The following is a 17,769-nucleotide window of genomic DNA, read 5'->3' on the forward strand; positions in this document are numbered from 1 at the left end:
ACGCGGTAGTTCTCCATGGTATGGTTCGACTTGGGATGGAGCTGGCAGGGCCCTTTCAACGCTTTGGTGTAGTCTTCTTCGTAGTTACGATGTCCGCCACCTTTTTTGACGGTGTTGACCTCGCCATCGTCTTCCCGAGCACGCTTGCCCCTGTAATCGTCATGGCGGTTACGCCACTGATTACGTTGGTCGCGGTGGTCGCGGGAGTCGTTGCGCTGGTTGCGGCGATCAAAATTGCCGTTCTGACCATGGTTGCCGTGGTAGTCATCGTGGTGTGGGGGGTGGTCGGAGGGTGGAACCCTTGCTGCTTCTTCGATAATTATCTTTTTAGCATCGTCGGCGTCCGCATATTTCTTAGCAGTGGCTAGGAGCACTGTGACTGATTTAGGTCTCTTGCATAGGAGCTTGTCTCTTAGGGCGTCGTGGAAGCGGAGGCCAGTGATGAAAGCCTCTATTGCCTCGTTGTCGGAGATTGACGCGACCTTGATGCGCATCTTCGAGAAACGCTGGACGTACTCGCGTAGTGGCTCATCTTTCTGATCTCGAATCCGTTGTAGATCATATTTGTTGCCGGGTTGCTCGCAAGTAGCAATGAAGTTGTCGACGAAGGCTTGCTTGAGCTCTTGCCAAGAATCAAAGTAGTTCGCCGGCAAGCTGACCAGCCATTGGTGACCTGCATGGCCAACAGCGATTGGGAAGTAGTTCAACATGACATGCTCGTTAGCCATGGCTGATCTGCACGTGGTTTCGTAGAGCATGACCCATAATTCGGGGTTCTCCTTGCCGTCGTACTTCTGAAGTTTTTCAAGCTTGAAGTTCTTGGGCCATATGACTTGGCGAAGGTGTGGGGTAAACTGCTTCAAACCCGATGGGCCGTGGGCAGTATCATATTCCATGCGGCGAGAGCTTTCGTGGGATGCTCGATCGTTGGCTCTTTGGTTGATGCGATCGCGCAGATCACGTCCTCTAAGGTAATGGCGGAGATCGTTATTGCCATCACGACGATCTCGATTGCCATCCTGATTAACCCTGCGCCTGTGGTTACCGTGGTGATTATCGCGGTTATCTCGACGGTTGTCGTCCCGAACGTCGTGGTGGTTGTCCTCCTGACGGTAGTTGTCGTCCCGACCACCATCATGGCCACCGTTTCCGCCTTGACGGTTGTCTGATGGGTCGTTGTTGCGCGAGCCATGTTGGTTGGGTGGCTGTGAGCGACTTGAGTACTGGCGGCTGTGGCTTGATTCGACTGAGACGAATGGAGCCCGGGCTTGATTTACAATCTCTGTGGTCTGAGCCATAGCAGCCGTCAGATAAGCTTGTATATCATCGCGAACTGCATGGGTTTCCGGGGTGTTGGGTAGCCGTTGCATTGTCACCATGGCGACGGCTACGTTGGCGCTTGGAGTCCTGAAGACCTGTTTGTCCCCCACCCTGTCGAAAGCATTGTTGAGGTCGCGTGGCTGGACCCTTATGCGTCGTGCCTCCTCTTCTGCTTCGGCTTCGATTTGTCGGCAATTAAACCGGTCAATATTGCGTGCTTCGCGTGCAATCCTTTCTTGTTCTGTTTCGTCAACTGCTGGTGGTTTATCATTACTGACAACATTGATCAAATCCCCTCGCCTTCATGGAAAAGATGGGAATTGTGGGAACCCCGGGGCGTGGTCTGGGATATCCAGATCGTATTCGACGCCTTCATCTTCGTGATGCTGAAGCTCGGTGTGGACAGAGGCATTAGATGCGATGCCAGACGAGGAGCTGGAGTCGCCCTCTTGGACTGTGTGGATGGATCCTTCTTGATAATTCTCAATCTGGATCATGTTGACAAAGTTGCGTGGCTTCGGCCGAGGTCGATGCATAAAACACAGATCCGAGCAGCGTTGTATATTATACGCGTAGTTGGAGGCAGTGTTTCGTAGGCCGTAGGGCTGGACCTGGTAGTTCTCCATCGAGGCTTCGTACTCGGAGAGCCGGAGACCCGTCGCGGAGGCTGGTCGGCGACGAGCGGAGCGCCCTTCAGGAGTAGATATGACCATGAGATCTATACCAAGTCGCACAGGACGACTGGCCTGAGCTGGTCAGGTAGATCTGTTGTGGGGAGCGGTTACCTGCTCATTAGGTTGACTTTGAATTGCACTTACCAGAGCTAGGGTTTCAGCGAGTTTGGTGCCGACCCGATCGATGGAGTCGAGTAGGTCAGTGTTGTCGATCTGCTTCCCTTTGTAGCGGGGAAGTGGACGACGGGTTGTCGGCGTGGCTGAAGATGATGCGGGCGTGGTCGGAGCCAGATGTACCGTGGTCGGAGCCATATCCACCATGGTCGGAGCCGTAGCCGATGCAGGTGAAGCAGCGGTCGATGCAGATTGAATCCGCGCCTCCTCCGTGGTCATGGCGATGAAGTCGTCGGAGCCGGTGGTCCAGGTGATCTGACCGACGGTGAACGTGAGGCTGTTCGGTGTAGACATGGAGCCGGGGATGATGACCATCTTGTTTGCTTGGAGAGCAGTACGCACACCCCCTACCTGGTGCGCCACTGTCGACGAAATATGGTCGGGAGTCTACCTAGGGGTATGCCCAAGGTAGTAGATTATCGGTAGACAGATGCGCAAGCCACAAACAAGACGGTGACGCAAGATAGACACGAGGTTTTATCCAGGTTCGGCCGCCAAGAAGGCGTAATACCTACGTCCTGCGTCTGATTGTATTGTTGTATGTCAATGAGAGATGTTTTTTAGAGGGGTCCCCTGCCCGCCTTATATAGTCCGGGGGACAGGGTTACAGATCTGGAAACTAATCCTAGCCAGTTACAATTGCCATAGGTGGCCGGATAAGGATTCCTATTCTAACCGACCAGGATCTTGCTTGATCGCCAAATCTGTCTTGACTCCTTACGCGGGACTCCGAACAGGTTGGCTGGGCCGCGCGTCGTCTTTTAGCGGACCGGACCCTCTGATCCGGGCCGGCTCAAGCCTAGCCGTAAGGGTATAGGGGTTAATACCCCCACAATCACTGCCTCATTAGCCGCCGTAGTCGCCTGTGCAAGAGAGTTTTGCACGTGTTTGACATACTCTTCCTCCCAGTACCAGCCTGAACATCCAGTGCCATCCCACTGAAATTAAAACAAAAAATTAGAACTTTAATCACAATCATCATGAAAATAAGTGTAAATTAACCATAATCATCAAATGCGATAAAATAACTCACATTGTAATCCGGACACTTGTAGAAGATACGGCCCTTGTTGGGACACTCCTTCCTCACCCGGTACTCCATCACAATCTTCTCCTCACACTTGCCGCATGCAATGAGAGGGAGGTCCGGCCTCAGTCGCTTTGGAACCCGATGAGATGCCGAGGACCCGAAAGCAGTTGCCATCTACTCTCTATACTAATTTTTAATATAATATAAATTTCTCATTTTATAAACAAATAAAATTAAAAAAAACTCTAAAATTCTCTATATCTCTAAACCATAAAATGTGCTATGCATGCTAGAAATGAAAGCTGAATACTAGTTTTGAATAACTACTTTAACCTTCCTTCATCCAAATATGTAAACTTTAAAGTGATTTTGAGCTTAAATGGCTTACAAATAAAAAAATCCACCATAAAAAATCACAAATATTTAGTCCACAAAATGAGATATGCTACTGATGAAACATGAGAGTATAAAGTTGGTAACCTTTAGAACCGAAGAATCGATGGAGAAATCGAAGAAATCTTGTGATTACCGGCGATGAGGAAGAAGAGAGGCCGGCGATGAAGCAAGAACACTGAGCTTGAAGTGGCTCGGGCTCGGGGAGGAAGAAGGGCTATATAGGAGGCAACCTTTAGTCCCGGCTGGAGACAGAAACCGGGACTAAAGGTCCCTTTCTAGTCCCGGACGGAGCCTCCAGCCGGGAGAAGACTTTTACTCCCGGTTTAAGGGACCAACCAGGAGTAAAAGTTAACCTTTAGTCCCGGTTGGTAGCTCCAACCGAGACTAAAGGTCCTCTGCAGCAAAAGCCTGCCGCAGTAGCCGTTAGGCAGGGACCTTTAGTCCCGGTTGGAGCTACAAACCGGGACTAAATGTCTCTCTAGTCCCGGGCGCGAAAAATACCGGGACTAAAGTCAAATTTCGAGGTGAGATCAAAGGTCGTTTCTCTACTAGTGATCGATATTCATCTTGAAAAAGAATATTCACAGAAAAATGCAAAAAATACAACCTGCCGACATGGATACTGAAACTCAATCACAAGACATCTGACAATGGAGTACAAACAGAGCAAACGATGAAAGTAAACAGAAATCATAAATCAACAATCGGGCTTTTTTGCTTGAACAAAAGTATTAAAAAAGGCCACCAAAAGGGGAAGATGAAACACTACGCCGATACAAAATTACAATTTATATTCCCTGCTTTGGCCGTTCGTTGATTTAATTCAATGTTCAAATGTGCGTCTTCTCCCCACCCCATGTTGATTCGTCAAAAAAAATGTACTGTTCAAATGAAGCATGAACCAGAGAAGAAGGTCACAACCTAACAATATATTATTCTTCGATCTACTCAAATATAGCTTACAAGAAGGTGTTTTAATCTTACAATAAAGGCTAATACACATGAACTTGCAGAAAATTCAGTGATTTCAAATAGGCAGCAAAGAAACATATAGAATAACTGAACCACTCAATTTAGCAAGCATATGATAAGACACAGCAAAGTGAAACTGACCCCTATTGTAAAGATTGGTGGTATATCCGTTTATCACTGTAGACTGCAATAGATAGCACCTGCAGGTTTACAAGGCTAAATCAGTTTAGGACAAATTAAAGCAAGTGTTCTCTTGTTCAGTACCCAATATTGATATAAAGCAACCTAGATTGTCATGAGATCTGGAATAAAAATATGTACCAAATCACAGTTTAGGAAAGTCCACTATTCAGGATTTAGACCAAATCAGAGTGTTACGATGGGGCTCACACAGGATTTAGATAGGATAGAAATTCAGATTTTTCAGCATTGATTCAGACATTTATACAGTAATCAGAACAAGTAATAGCAACCATATCACATCAGTCAGAAATTTGAAGGCCTAACAAGGTGAAATCGCAGTTAGAGCTTGCTTCCTTACGAGACCACGCGGCCCTTTGGAGAGATCAGGATGGATAGGGTGACGATTAAAATCTAGATGGGCGAAGAAGGGAAGAGATCGTTGTCGAGGTGGTTCAAACCTTGATGCCGAGTTGCTCGTTGTCCAGTGGCCATCAACGTCCGCGTGTAGCAGGAGCGGCGTCGGCGTTGGTGTAGACGAAGGACGCAGGAGCGGCGTTGGTGCAGGATGCAGGAGCGGCGCCGTCGTCCGCGTGGATGTAACGCAGGATCAGTGTTGGCGTTCTCTGCTATGGATCGAGTCAGACTAGAGGAGAGGAGCGTCGCACCGGAGTACATCAGGGGAGGAGAGGAACGTCGTGCTGCCTGCGCCACTGGGACGCTGCACCGCCGGGACGTCGTGCTGCCTCCACCGTCGGGATGCCGCGCCGCCTCCCCCGCTGCTCTGCCGGGAAGGTCGCCTCACGGTTCCGGATGCCAGCAGCTGTCGTGCCTCGCCGCCTTGCCCTTGCTGCCCGCGTCGACGCTCGGAGGGGAGTCACGTGCGTGCGTCGTGGGGAGGTCGTGGCGACGAGGAGGGAAATTAATTGGAGGCAGGCTCACAAGGGAGGGAGCTGATAGAATTAGTGGTTAATACTTAGCTTAATGAGAGACTTGGTGATGTACTTGTCATAGCGCGGCGCGGCGCGTCTCTAGTGCCGCTAACGAGGTAGCAGCATAGTGGTCACTGGGGTCGGAGTCGGGGAAGCCATGCAGGCGTGGTCTAGTGGCGGCGACGAAGGCGATGGCGCTTCCCGTCGCTTATAGCTCCCCATTCTCGATCGGACTGGGGTTAGGACATCACGATGGGGCTGACGGCTGCGGTGAATCTCATGTCATGTGCCCTAGCTCCTATCGTCCTTTTAATAGTGTTGCGCGATGGGGGCCCATCAGCCACTTAGAACCGGCTGAGCGCACCCGATCAGGGCGCGGATCAAGGGCCCAATTGATCGTTAGGTCAACTGGTGGAGATCATCCTAACATTCTCCCCCTTAATCTCATCTTATGACTTAAACTCAACTTTCTTTATCTTTTTTCCATTCCATCACAGATCAGTGCATAAAGCGTGCATCATCGTCACGGTCAGTTGTCATTAGATTTAACAGCTACAATGCACCTCTCTGTTTTGAAACAGATACTCAACTAGGCCCTTAGTATCCATAAATCATAGGCTTTCCCATAAACCCATGTCGACTGTGTGTTCTCTGAACGCACTGGGTGGTAAGCCTTTGGTTAGCGGATCCGTAAGTACTTGCTTGGTACTTATATGCTCAATGCTTTCAAAATAATTCTGGATTTTCTCCTTTACAACATATAACTTAGTGTCAATGTGTTTGACAGCACACTTGACCTGTTGTCTTAGGAGTTAACTAACTTTAAATGGTAATTGTTGTTGTCTACCATTATTAAATCCGGGTATAAATTCCCTTAACCTCTTTTGTCTGTTCCTTAAGCCTCGTGTCAAGATATACTATTGTATGCATCACTAACGACACCATAAATGTTTCTTTGGAGCTTTTTCACAATAATACTCCAACTGCGAGTGTTAGCAACTATTGTCGATTTCACTACACATCTCGCCAAGACTTAACATTTGTACCATCAACTATTTGAGAGTACTTGTTCTTTCTTACTCAGCATGAGGCCTATGATACTTTGTAAAATTGCAAGACATTCTTAACTCTATTCCAGTGATCTATATCTGGACTGGACTTCTGCCAAAATATCCCGGATACGTAAACTATGTCAGGGTAAGTTCTTACTTGTACTTGTACACTGATCAAGCTTCCAACAGCTGAAGCATATGGATCCATATTTATTTGATCGATCTCATATCGGTTCTTGGAATACTTAAAGTTCCCAAATCTATTATCCTTGACTATAGGAGCAGGCGTAGGTTTACTCGCATGCATACTTTATTTCTTTAGAATCTTTTCTAAGTATGCCTTTGCGATAGTCCTAATACCCTATTTTCTTCTATCTCGGTGAATTTTGATTCCTAGAACCAATGATGCTTCACCAAGATCATTCACATTGAAACTTGAGGATAAAACTTCTTCTCCAATCATGGATTAACATCACCACTAGTGAGTAGAATGTCATCTATTCACAGGGTCTGGAAAATGAATTTTCCATTCTTGAACTTCGCATAAACGCTATTGTCCTTCTCATTTTTCTTTAAAACCCAAACTTTCTTATTGTTTTCATCAACTTCAAATACTATTGTCTAGAGACTTACTTTTAACCCATAAATGGATCTCTACAGACGGCATCCCATATGTTCTTTTCTTCCACGACAACCTTTTAGATTATGCCATATAAGCATTTTCATACAAATCCCCGTTGAGGAATGTCGCCTTTACATCCATCTTATGTAACTCTAAATCATAATGTGCCAACAATGCCATTATGATTCTAAAAGAATCCTTGCATAAGACTGGAGAGAAAACTCTCATTATAATCTATTCATTCTCTTTGCGTAAAGCATATTGCTACAAAGTCGTGCTTTATATCTTTCTATATTCCTTTTGGAGTCATATTTTGTCTTGTAGACCCATTAACAGCCTACTGTTTTGGCTCCATTAGGAATTACTTCTAAGTCCCAAACATCGTTGGTATTCATCGAATTCATTTCAACTTCCATAGCTTCTTGCCATTTAAACGAGTAAACGCTTCTCATGGCTTCTTCAAATGAGGTGGGATCACCCTCCATTTGAATTTCTTTACTAACATAGACTTCATAGTCATCAGAAAAACTGGTTTACTAATTCTTTGAGACCTTCTAGGGCCTCAGCTACTGGCACTTTCATATGGGGCTATTGTTGCTCTTCATTGCCAACAAGCAATTGATTCTACAGACTCCTATATTACAAGATCGTTGTTAACATAATTCATCTTCTTCGAAGAGCTAACAACAGGTGTTGTATTAGTCATACAACATCAACAGGTATTGAGAAACTTGTTGCTCCTGAGTCACTAGAGTGGGCACGCAGTCTCTCTTCTCTTCAAGTCTTAGGTCTCTACATACCTCTACATACCATGCTTCCCCAGGTCTTCCCATCTTTTCTAAAAATGGTGTATCTTCAAATATCTTATTTTGCATTTAATCTGTTAAAACCTCATATGGTGCTTTAAGCACCACCTTAACATCTTTAAGGCCGACTACGCTATCTTCCTATTAGAACTTTAAAAGGTCTAGGATTTTAGCTATTTCTCTGCTTAGGGGTATCATTGTTGTGACCGTTGTACTCCTCTAACGGTCGCATTCATCTTAATTAATCTTTATCTCACTCTTAATGAAGAGTATCTTTCTTAATTGATCTTAATATTCTTCCCCTCTAAATAAGGCATGAATTTTACTGCCATAATTTTGAGAACTATTCAGAAAGCCTATGAACGAGGAGAAACTTATAACTTACTTTATTCACATGATTATGTCATGTAAACAAAGTTATTTCTTGATCTGTTTAGGAGTACACTTTCCTTATTTCACTTCAAGAACTCAACGAGGTCTTTTATTAACTGTACTTTTGCAAGTCATGCTTGCATCTTTTTCTTGTCCTTTGATTAGTATTTACCATGACGGTGCATTTCTATTGTGCCATGGTTAATACTAGGATAGTATAAGAGCTACCCAAACTTCTCTCGCTATGCGGGATACAAAAGCAAATGAATCATCACTAAACTTCTTCCGCCATACAGGATTGACTAGCATAAGTACTATGCCAAAACTTCTCCCTGTGCAGAATACATCTATACGAAAACTTAGTCATGACGACTAAAACATTCACTTATACTTTATTTTCCAATTAAATCTTTTCGTTGGTTCCAATTTAATCAGAAAATTAGTAAACTAAAAAAAATTGTCCTGAACTGGCTTGACTCAAGCCTTTTCATTCACATACCCTAGCATTGCAGCCTATTGGCATGCAACCGAGTGATCTCGTCGGTTAAAAATAAAACACACAATATGCTTCTGCATCAATTCTACATCACCATTGGGCAGAAAATAGAATTAATGCATAAAACTCATAAATTAACTTTAAATCCATATAACTACTCTTCAAACTTAAATTATCCCGTTGGTTCAAATTTAATTGGAAGATAATCAACATCATTGCAGCGGAAACTTGATAATGAAATACATTTTTTTAGTTCAGGAGCATTTCTTGGTCCTTATCTACTCTCTGAAAATTTGACCACTTTGGTGTAAAATTTATCAGAGATTTAAACTTCAAACTTAAATTCATTATAATATTGTAATCATCAACATTGGTCAGAAAATGACAATACCATAATCTTACTTAAACAAAAAACGGACTACTCCTCTAATTTAAATTTTTCCGTTGGTTCCAATTTAATTAGAGGATAAACATAATCATAGTTTACTAAATATAACTGCTCTTTGAATTAAATTCTCCCGTTGGTTCAAATTTAATTAGAAGATAATAAATATTAAACTTTGCAGCGGAAACATAAACATAATTGGTGAATTTTACCCACAGGAAAATTCTCTTAACTAATTTTCTTTGAGCCATTAATCAATTTCCAGAAATTATGCAAAATTAGCATGAAAAAGAAAAAAGAAAAAGGCTCAAAGCATTATTGTTCATTGGGCCCGAGCTGGCATCAGCCTGGCCCACTACGCGCGCTCTCGCGCTCTAGGCCGCAACCTGGGCCTGGGCCGGGAAAGCAGCCCACCGCTCACGCCGCCTGGGCTGTTTTTGGCCCGGCTGCTATGCGCCGTTGATATGAGATCGACGGCCACGCGCTGATTTTGGCTGAACAAAAATGTGGCGCCGGCCGCTCCTCCAAACCCTAGCTTCATTCTCTTCCCCTGCCTCTCTCTCTTCGCCAGCGACGGCTGGCTTTCTCTTTCCCTTCTCTCTCTAGAACCTCGGTGGTCGGAGATGGTGGCGCCGCCATGGGGCCCCTCGATGGTGCCGTTGAGCGGCCTTGCGCCGTTGCCCTTGACCCCACGCAGGTCTGCACCCCTAACCCTAACCCTAGTTACTCTTCACCGCATACCACAAATGTCGCACCCGAGGTCGATGCAGGAGGTGGCGGCGCCACCATTGTGCCCTTCGCCGGTGCACGCGTGTGGCTGGAGCCACACGCGGTGTCGTCGAGTGGCACCACGGTGGTGCTCTTAGTCCTCACAGACGCTGTAGTGAGGGCTCGCCCTAAACCCTAGATCGAAGTGCGACACCACCGTGGGTCCCCTCGTCAGAGCGCGTGCTCCCCAGTGGGTGAGCGCGCCACCGTCGAGCGGTCCTATGACGGTGCCCTCGGGCGGGGCTCACGAACATGGCGACAAGAGCGGCTCGGCTTCTCCCCGTGTGTCGGTTTGGTGATGGTGGAGCTTCTTCCCGCGCGATGGCGGTGAGGAAAAACAGGTAGGTCCCTCCCCTTGCCGACCTCTCTGTTAGGGTTAGGGTTAGGGTTAGGGTTAGGATTAGGGTTAGGGTTAGGGTTAGGGTTGGGGTTTTTTATCCGATTTGGGTCACTTCTTTCTTGATTTCTTTCCACGCGCCGATGAGGCGGCGATAGTGGTGTAGCGGGTTCAAGGTGAGCCCACCCGTTTCTTTTCTTCTTTGCTAGGGTTAATCCTCTCTTTCTATTTGCTTCTCTCTTCTCTACCCCAAACTAGATCTACCCACTAGCAACCATGGCTCTAGTACCATTGATAGAACTTGAAGCACTTCTAGGCGTAGATCAGTGGATAATCTTAGCTTAATGGGAGACTTGGTGATGTACCTCGCCATAGCGCAGCGTGACGCGCTTCTAGTGCCGCTGACGAGGTAGCAGCGTAGTGGTCACAAGGGTTGAAGTCAGGGAAGCCGTGCAGGCGTGGTCTAGTGGCGGCGACGAAGGCGATGGTGCTTCCCGTCGCTTACAACTCCCCCTTCTAGATCGGACTGGGGTTAGGACATCACAGTGGGCTAGCTGCTGCGGTGAATCTTGTGTCATGTCCCCTAGCCCCCACCATACTTTTAATTGTGCTACGCGATGGGGGCCCATCAGCCACTTAGAACCAACTGAGCGCCCCCGATCAGGGCACGGATCAAGGGCCCAATTGGCCGTTGGGCCAACTGGTGGAGATCATCCTAACATGAGCTTGATTGGAGGAGCGTGCCGCGCGTGCGCTGGGGGAAGCGTGCTGCGCGTGCATAGGGGAAGTGCGAGCAGGAGGGTGATTGGAGGAGCATGTGGCGAGCGGCGAGCGGCCAACCCTGAGAAACTATGCGGTAGGGGTACAATTCAAATTGAAGGAGTCTGCCAGGTGAACAATCGGGCGGGGGTTACTTTGTCTGCCAGGTGAACGATTGTTTTCGACGTGTTTTAGCCATAGAGATTATATTTCTATTCTCATTTTACAAGGGTATTATAGTAAAAAGTGAAAGCTCATGTTGTCTCCTAAAAGTGCTTGTTTTAGACATAAGCTCGTCCTTAGGAAACCTTCGAATTGCGCTAAGTTGGTGAGGTGGTTTTCCCTCCAACACCAATATTTGTGTACCTATCTCAAGATTCATGCCAACAAAATTTGCAATATTTATGATAAACATATGCATCTACAACCATCTCTTCAAAATATTTATAAACAGGAAGTATGAAGGGGTTAAAAATCTCATGTGTGACAATGTTGGAGAGACTAATTAATTCAGGAGATTTCTCACGTGAGCGCGTTTAAGGCGCGGTAGTCGACGCAGAAACGCCACGCCCCGTCCGGCTTCTTGACGAGGAGGACCGGAGACGAGAACGCGGAGTCGTTGCGGCGAACGATGCCCTGCTCCATCATGGCGGCGCATTGCCGCTCCAGCTCATCCTTGTGGGCCGCCGGGTACCTGTATGGGCGAACTGCCACCGGAGCCGCGCCCGGCTTGAGGGTGATGTGGTGGTCGTGGCCCCTGGGTGGGGGGAGGCCGGTCGGTTCAGCGAACACGTCGGTGAACGAATCCAACAGCTCATCGAGGAGGGAGTCCGTGGCCACCGCAGCATGGAGGGTGGTCGCCGTCGGCGGTGGAGCGCCCTGCCAGCACACCGCGCGGCCACCTTGCTGGAACGCCATGGTGCGGGCGTTGAAATCCCAAACAATGGGCCCCAACATGGCCATCCAGTGCGTGCCGAGGACGACGTCGAAGCCCGCCAATGGCATGACGAAGAGGTCGACGCGGAAAGTCCTGTCGTCGATGGAGAGCGGGGCCTGGCGTATCACACCCGGGCAGGACACGCGTTCCCCGTTAGCCACCGTTGCCGTAAGCCGTGGCCGGGGCCCAATAGGCAGCCCGGTGCGCCGCTCAGCCGCCTCGCCAATGAAGCTGTGGGTCGACCCGGAGTCGACGAGGGCCACGAAGGCAGCAGGCCCCAGCGCCACCTGGAGCTGTATGGTGTTGGAGACGGACACGCCCGCCACAGCGTGCAACGAGAAGACCGGCGCCTCCGTATCCAGGGACTCCGTGGCAGCGACCTCGTCAAGCTCGACGCCGTCGATGAAGAAGAGCCGCTTGCAGACGCGGTTGTGCCCCCGCGTGTACTTCTCGTCGCAATTGAAGCAAAGCCCCAGCTTGCGGCGGTCGTCCTGCTCCTGGAACGTCAGGCGCTTCATCGGCCGGCCTTCAGCCGCGGCCGGGGCTGGAAGTGGCGGCGCCGGCAGGGCCAAACGCGGTGCTGGTGCAGGCAGCAAGCCACGGGGCGCAGCTCTAGCAAGCGCCTGAGTGTGCTGCTCGCGGAGCTCCAGTAGGCGCGCCAGGCTCATCGCCGCCGCCAGCGTCTGCGGATTGTGGACGCGGACGTCGAAGCTGAGCGGAGGACCGAGCCCGCCGGTGAAGAGCTGGACCCGCTGCATCTCCTCGAGGGGCCCCGCCCGGGGTAGCAGGGCCTGGAAACGGTCCTGGTAGTCGACGACGGTGCCGGTGCGGCGACACTCCGCCAGCTTGGCCAGGGGCGCCGCGCGTAGTGGGGGCCCATAGCGCAGGTGCAGCAGCTCCGTGAAACGGCGCCAAGACGGCGTGCCTTCATCCCGCTGGAGCTGGACGTACCATAGCTGCGCGCCGTCCTCCAAGTTGTAGGAGGCCATCCAAACCTTCTCCTCCTCCATGATCCGCTGCTGATGAAAATATGATTCACATCTATTAATAAAAATCAGCGGGTCGGACTTGCCATCGTAGCGGGGGAAATCCATCTTCTGGAATTTTGGCGGACGATCGTTGTGGTGCTCGCCCGACGCCGACTTGGTGCCGGATGACGACGTGCGGTCGGAGGCGAGGGCGGCAATTGCCTTGGCGTTGGCCTCAATGGAGGTCTGCATTGACTTCACGGCGCTGGTGAGCGCCTCCACGGACGCCTTGAGGTCGGCGGCGGCGCCCCTGCCGGCTGAACAGGACGCAGCTGAGGAGGAGCCGGAGGCAGGGGACGCGGCGAGAGGGTCCTGCGGCGGCGGCGCGGAAACAGCGAGCGGCGACGAGATGGAGTGGCGCGACGAGGATCTTCTGGAACGTGATACCAGGTTGTCAAGGGCGTTAAACCCCCGGGTAGCCGGCCCTCGGCTACGGAGTTCGTAGCCTTGGTCCGTTGTCTTCTCCGGCGAGGTTACCCTAGCCGTAGGCTTAAGTCAGTAGAGAGATAGCAGATTGGATTGATAATTCTTGCTTGCTTCCCAATAGCCTAATACACACTATATATATATATGGCCTAAGGCCCAACCTGACGTGAGCCACAGCTCCTATAATTTAGGGAAATAAAACATAAAATGAAACTAATTAAAAGCTATCTCCTATTTCCATGCTTAGCCACTAGGCGTGGCCCTAGCCTGGGCGTCCAGCACGCCCGCACGCCCATCCAGCGCGCGCTCGGCGCGTTTGGCGTCGCGGCGTGCATCCCTGGCCCGTCGGCTCCGGCGGTATGTGCGGCCGACCATGACATAACCTGGTAAATATCATTTGTTATTTGAGATATAATGTACTGGTTGGGTGTTATGCATTCTACATTGGATTAAATAGGGACAGGATAGGATAATGTGAACTATCCATCATGGTCTTTGGATTAGATTTGGTTGATACACTAAATGTTTTAATTTACTGGATATTTTTAAAATATCTTCCACCTAACAGTGACCAAGTGGCATGTGTAATCTACTTTGATCAAATTTTGTCCAACATTGGTATTGGAGTTATCATCCTCTTACTTTGAGGGTGTTGTCTATCATTTACGCACTTTGTTCTACCGAAACAAATGGAAGGGTTTATCGTACTGTCCCCATTCATGGGGTTTGAAAATGTCTTGAATCTATGACCAGTAAATATCATGCAGAAGAGGGCCAGGACAGTGGGGTTTTATGGGTTGAGACACTACTACACTAGAACAGAGAGAGGCTGACAATAGATGAGGGAAGGCGACTAAAGCGGGAGAAAACTTCAGAAGAGGGGAAGACTGTTCATTCCCATTGGTCGCACATGAACTTGTAAATGATGCTATCCTATCCTTATATGGATGGAGCACGACTTGGCCGCTACTCCCTCTGTTCCAGATTAATTCACTTTAGCATTGTCCTAAGTCAAACTTCTCTAACTTTTTGACCAAGTTTTTAGAAAATTATATTAACATCTACTAGTTTAATAAACACACTATCAAGACATTTCATGGAAAATTTAATGAAACTAATTTGATATTCTAGATGTTGGTGCATTTTTCTAGTAACTTGGTTAAAGTTAGATAAGTTTGACTATAACAAAACTAAAGTGAACTATAATTTGGAACGGTGGGGGTAAGAAACTAGTCATGGTAAATTTCTAAATTAGGAGAATATCCATGCAACTTCTAAATTAAGAAATGATCTTCAAAACAACTGAGGCAACACATCTTTATGCATTGTGCACTTCCATGCTGTGGTTGCTGCTGGGCCCATATCCATGGAGAACGAATCATTTCCCTTGGCATTTGAACTGATGCAATGGTTAATCAATTTGAATAAAATTTTACTTCCAATAACTAAACTGTAGTTAGTGAGATTATATTGGTTGAGTTTTTTTTAAGAAACTAATATGGACGATCCAAAAGAGAAAAAACAACTAATCATGATAGATTGCCAAATTATGAGATGTGCATGCGACTTCTTGATTACGAGATGATATTCTAAACAACTGAGGCAACACATCTTTGTGCATTCTTCACTTCCATGATGTCATTGCTGCTGGACCCATGTCCTTGGAAGAACTTTGAATCATTTCCCTTGGCATTTAAATGATGCAATGGTTAATCAATATGAAGAACATTTTACTCGCAACAACTAAACTTTAGTTAGTGAAATTATGTTAGAAATATTTATTTATCAGTTAACATTATTATTGTAGATCAATCTGAAAGATATTTCAAATGGCAGTGCATTCATTTATGTCTTGATGTCCTTGGGGTCTTCCTTGTACTACTAGCAGCTAAACTCATGTGTTTTTCTATTTGTGGTAATTACTACAGGGGGATACTATATCTATAAATCATAATTGGTTTAATGCCTACACCCTACATTGGGTGGTGAGTATTTGCTTTTTTATCAAGTTAAGTTGTAGAATAACAAGATTTCATTCCTGCTAATACTCTCCTCATTTAGTGGAACTTGCTTTATGAAGACTACAAAGTTGCAAAAGAATATATTGAAGACATTCGAGATATATGTGATGATTTTGAAGGAATTTGTCAACGGAACTTGGCAGCTAATACAGGTAATATTCCAGTATCTGGAATAATCACATGAACAACAAGAAAATGCCTTGTTTACCTTCTCATAACATCCTGTTGGAACTATTTTCAGGCATGAACTTCTGTGATTTCTTTGTTTTCATAGTGCGGTTTGCCTTAGCCAATGTAATTGAGCTTTACCATCTTCAGCAGCCAGAGGTTGCAACCTTGTCAACAGAAACTGCACACCATTTGGTCTATAATCTGACTTCAATTCGTAATGTTGCATAAAAAATGACAACTACAGAGGCTTTTACTACTGAGAATCATCTTTGTAGTATCTCGGAAGATAACCGCAGTGCTTTCTCTAATATCAAACCAATATTAGAAGGGGAGAGTTTCAGAAGGCTATCGATGACACTGTCAAAGGCGTATGACCACATAGATAGAGAGCAAAGAAGTGTCAAATCTTCGATCTCATATTTGAAGGGCTGTTCGTCAGTGATCTGCTTGAAATCTGATTGCAATGTTATTGATCACATTACTTCTTTGGTTGATGAAGTTTGTGGACCTGAGGATTTGGTGAGACTAATTGATAGTGCTCTCTCTGATGGATAATTTTTAGTGCATCTAGCATTCTAAACCTGTGCTTGCATGAATCCTTATTCATCAGATATGATGGAATACTTAATAACTTGTGGATATTCACAGCCTGTCAATTGGAAGGACAACTGTGCATTGCATCCCCATTGTTTGTCTTTGCAGTGCTTACCTTTCGTGATAGAACCTCCAACCTTGCATTTTTCTGATGTGAGATTGTGCACAACATTGGAAGGTCAAAAGATTGCCCTTCCATGGCAATCGGACTGTTAAAGTCTTACATGTAAAAGAAGCTGTCGCTAAGGAACTAATCATTGGTCAAACCAGTCACCCTTCTGAGATCTGCATGGAGTTGGATGGACAAACTGGGCACAGCTTATATATTCAGACGATTTCCAAATATTTTACTACATGTAATGTCACCCTAAAATCTCCATTTTGAGATGCGACAAGCAAACATTAAATAAAATAAATGTTTTTTTATAAATATTTTCTAGAAATTTTGAGCTTTAGCTAGTTTGTTGTCAATCCAGAGAGTAAAAATGTGGTTTTATAAAAAAATATAAGTTAATGTAATTTGTTTGCTTGCATTCATGTCTTTGCATAAGCTTTGTATCTTAAATTCTACGCTGCTTAGAGTAAACTAGATCTCATTTTTCTTTCTTTCTTTTTTCATAACCCTGTGTATACAGAGTCGGAACTTTATTTTAAATATTCAGTTAAAAGATATAATGTAAATTGTATGACATTGGATTGGAATGTTCTTCTTGGCCTGTTCTAGCCTGTTTCCTGACGACTGAATGAAACCATGTCCGGTGACTAGGTGGCGCAGTCTGAGGCGATGGCCGCAGTGTCGCATGGACATCAAATTATTGCTTGTCAGGTTCTCAGATCCATTTGGGGACTAAGCAGAGCAGCGACAGTATGAGCAAGCAGTCAAGAAGACCGTACCCGGATGCACCAGCGAGCGGCGATCTGCGCTTCGTTTCCACTGCGATCGTTGCTCCTGCTGTAGTGCTGTCTCCCCTTGGCACTGCCGGCTACCGGCCAGTTCACCTTTCCAGAGCCACACCGTGCCTTTGTCTGCTGGATTGTTGACCGTTGCTGGGGTCCTATGATATGTACTGTTCTGTTTTACCAGACATGCTGAAGCACTTGAGAATTCTCCATTCGTCTGCACCAGCACGTGATCTACTCCTACTAGTAGAAGCTACAGCAGCCTCTGGGATTCGCTGACAGGTACGTTTGATGGTAGTAGCTGCTTTGACCTGTATTGGGTCCGGGACTAATTTGTAGGTCATGTCACGTGGAATGTCTAGACACTAATTTGTAGTGCTAAACATAGAGTAATTATAAAACTAATTGCATAGATGG

At 46.7% G+C, this 17,769-nt stretch overlaps 1 pseudogene; it reads left to right on the top strand.

Annotated features, from left to right (window-relative positions):
- Positions 1–15,495: 15,495 nt before the first annotated feature.
- LOC136454728 (arginine-specific demethylase JMJ20-like) lies at positions 15,496–17,539 on the top strand (annotated as a pseudogene).
- The last annotated feature ends 230 nt before the right edge of the window (positions 17,540–17,769 follow it).

The sequence above is a fragment of the Miscanthus floridulus genome, chromosome 5, assembly GCF_019320115.1.
Source record: "Miscanthus floridulus cultivar M001 chromosome 5, ASM1932011v1, whole genome shotgun sequence".
In the NCBI taxonomy this organism is placed as follows: Eukaryota; Viridiplantae; Streptophyta; class Magnoliopsida; order Poales; family Poaceae; genus Miscanthus; species Miscanthus floridulus.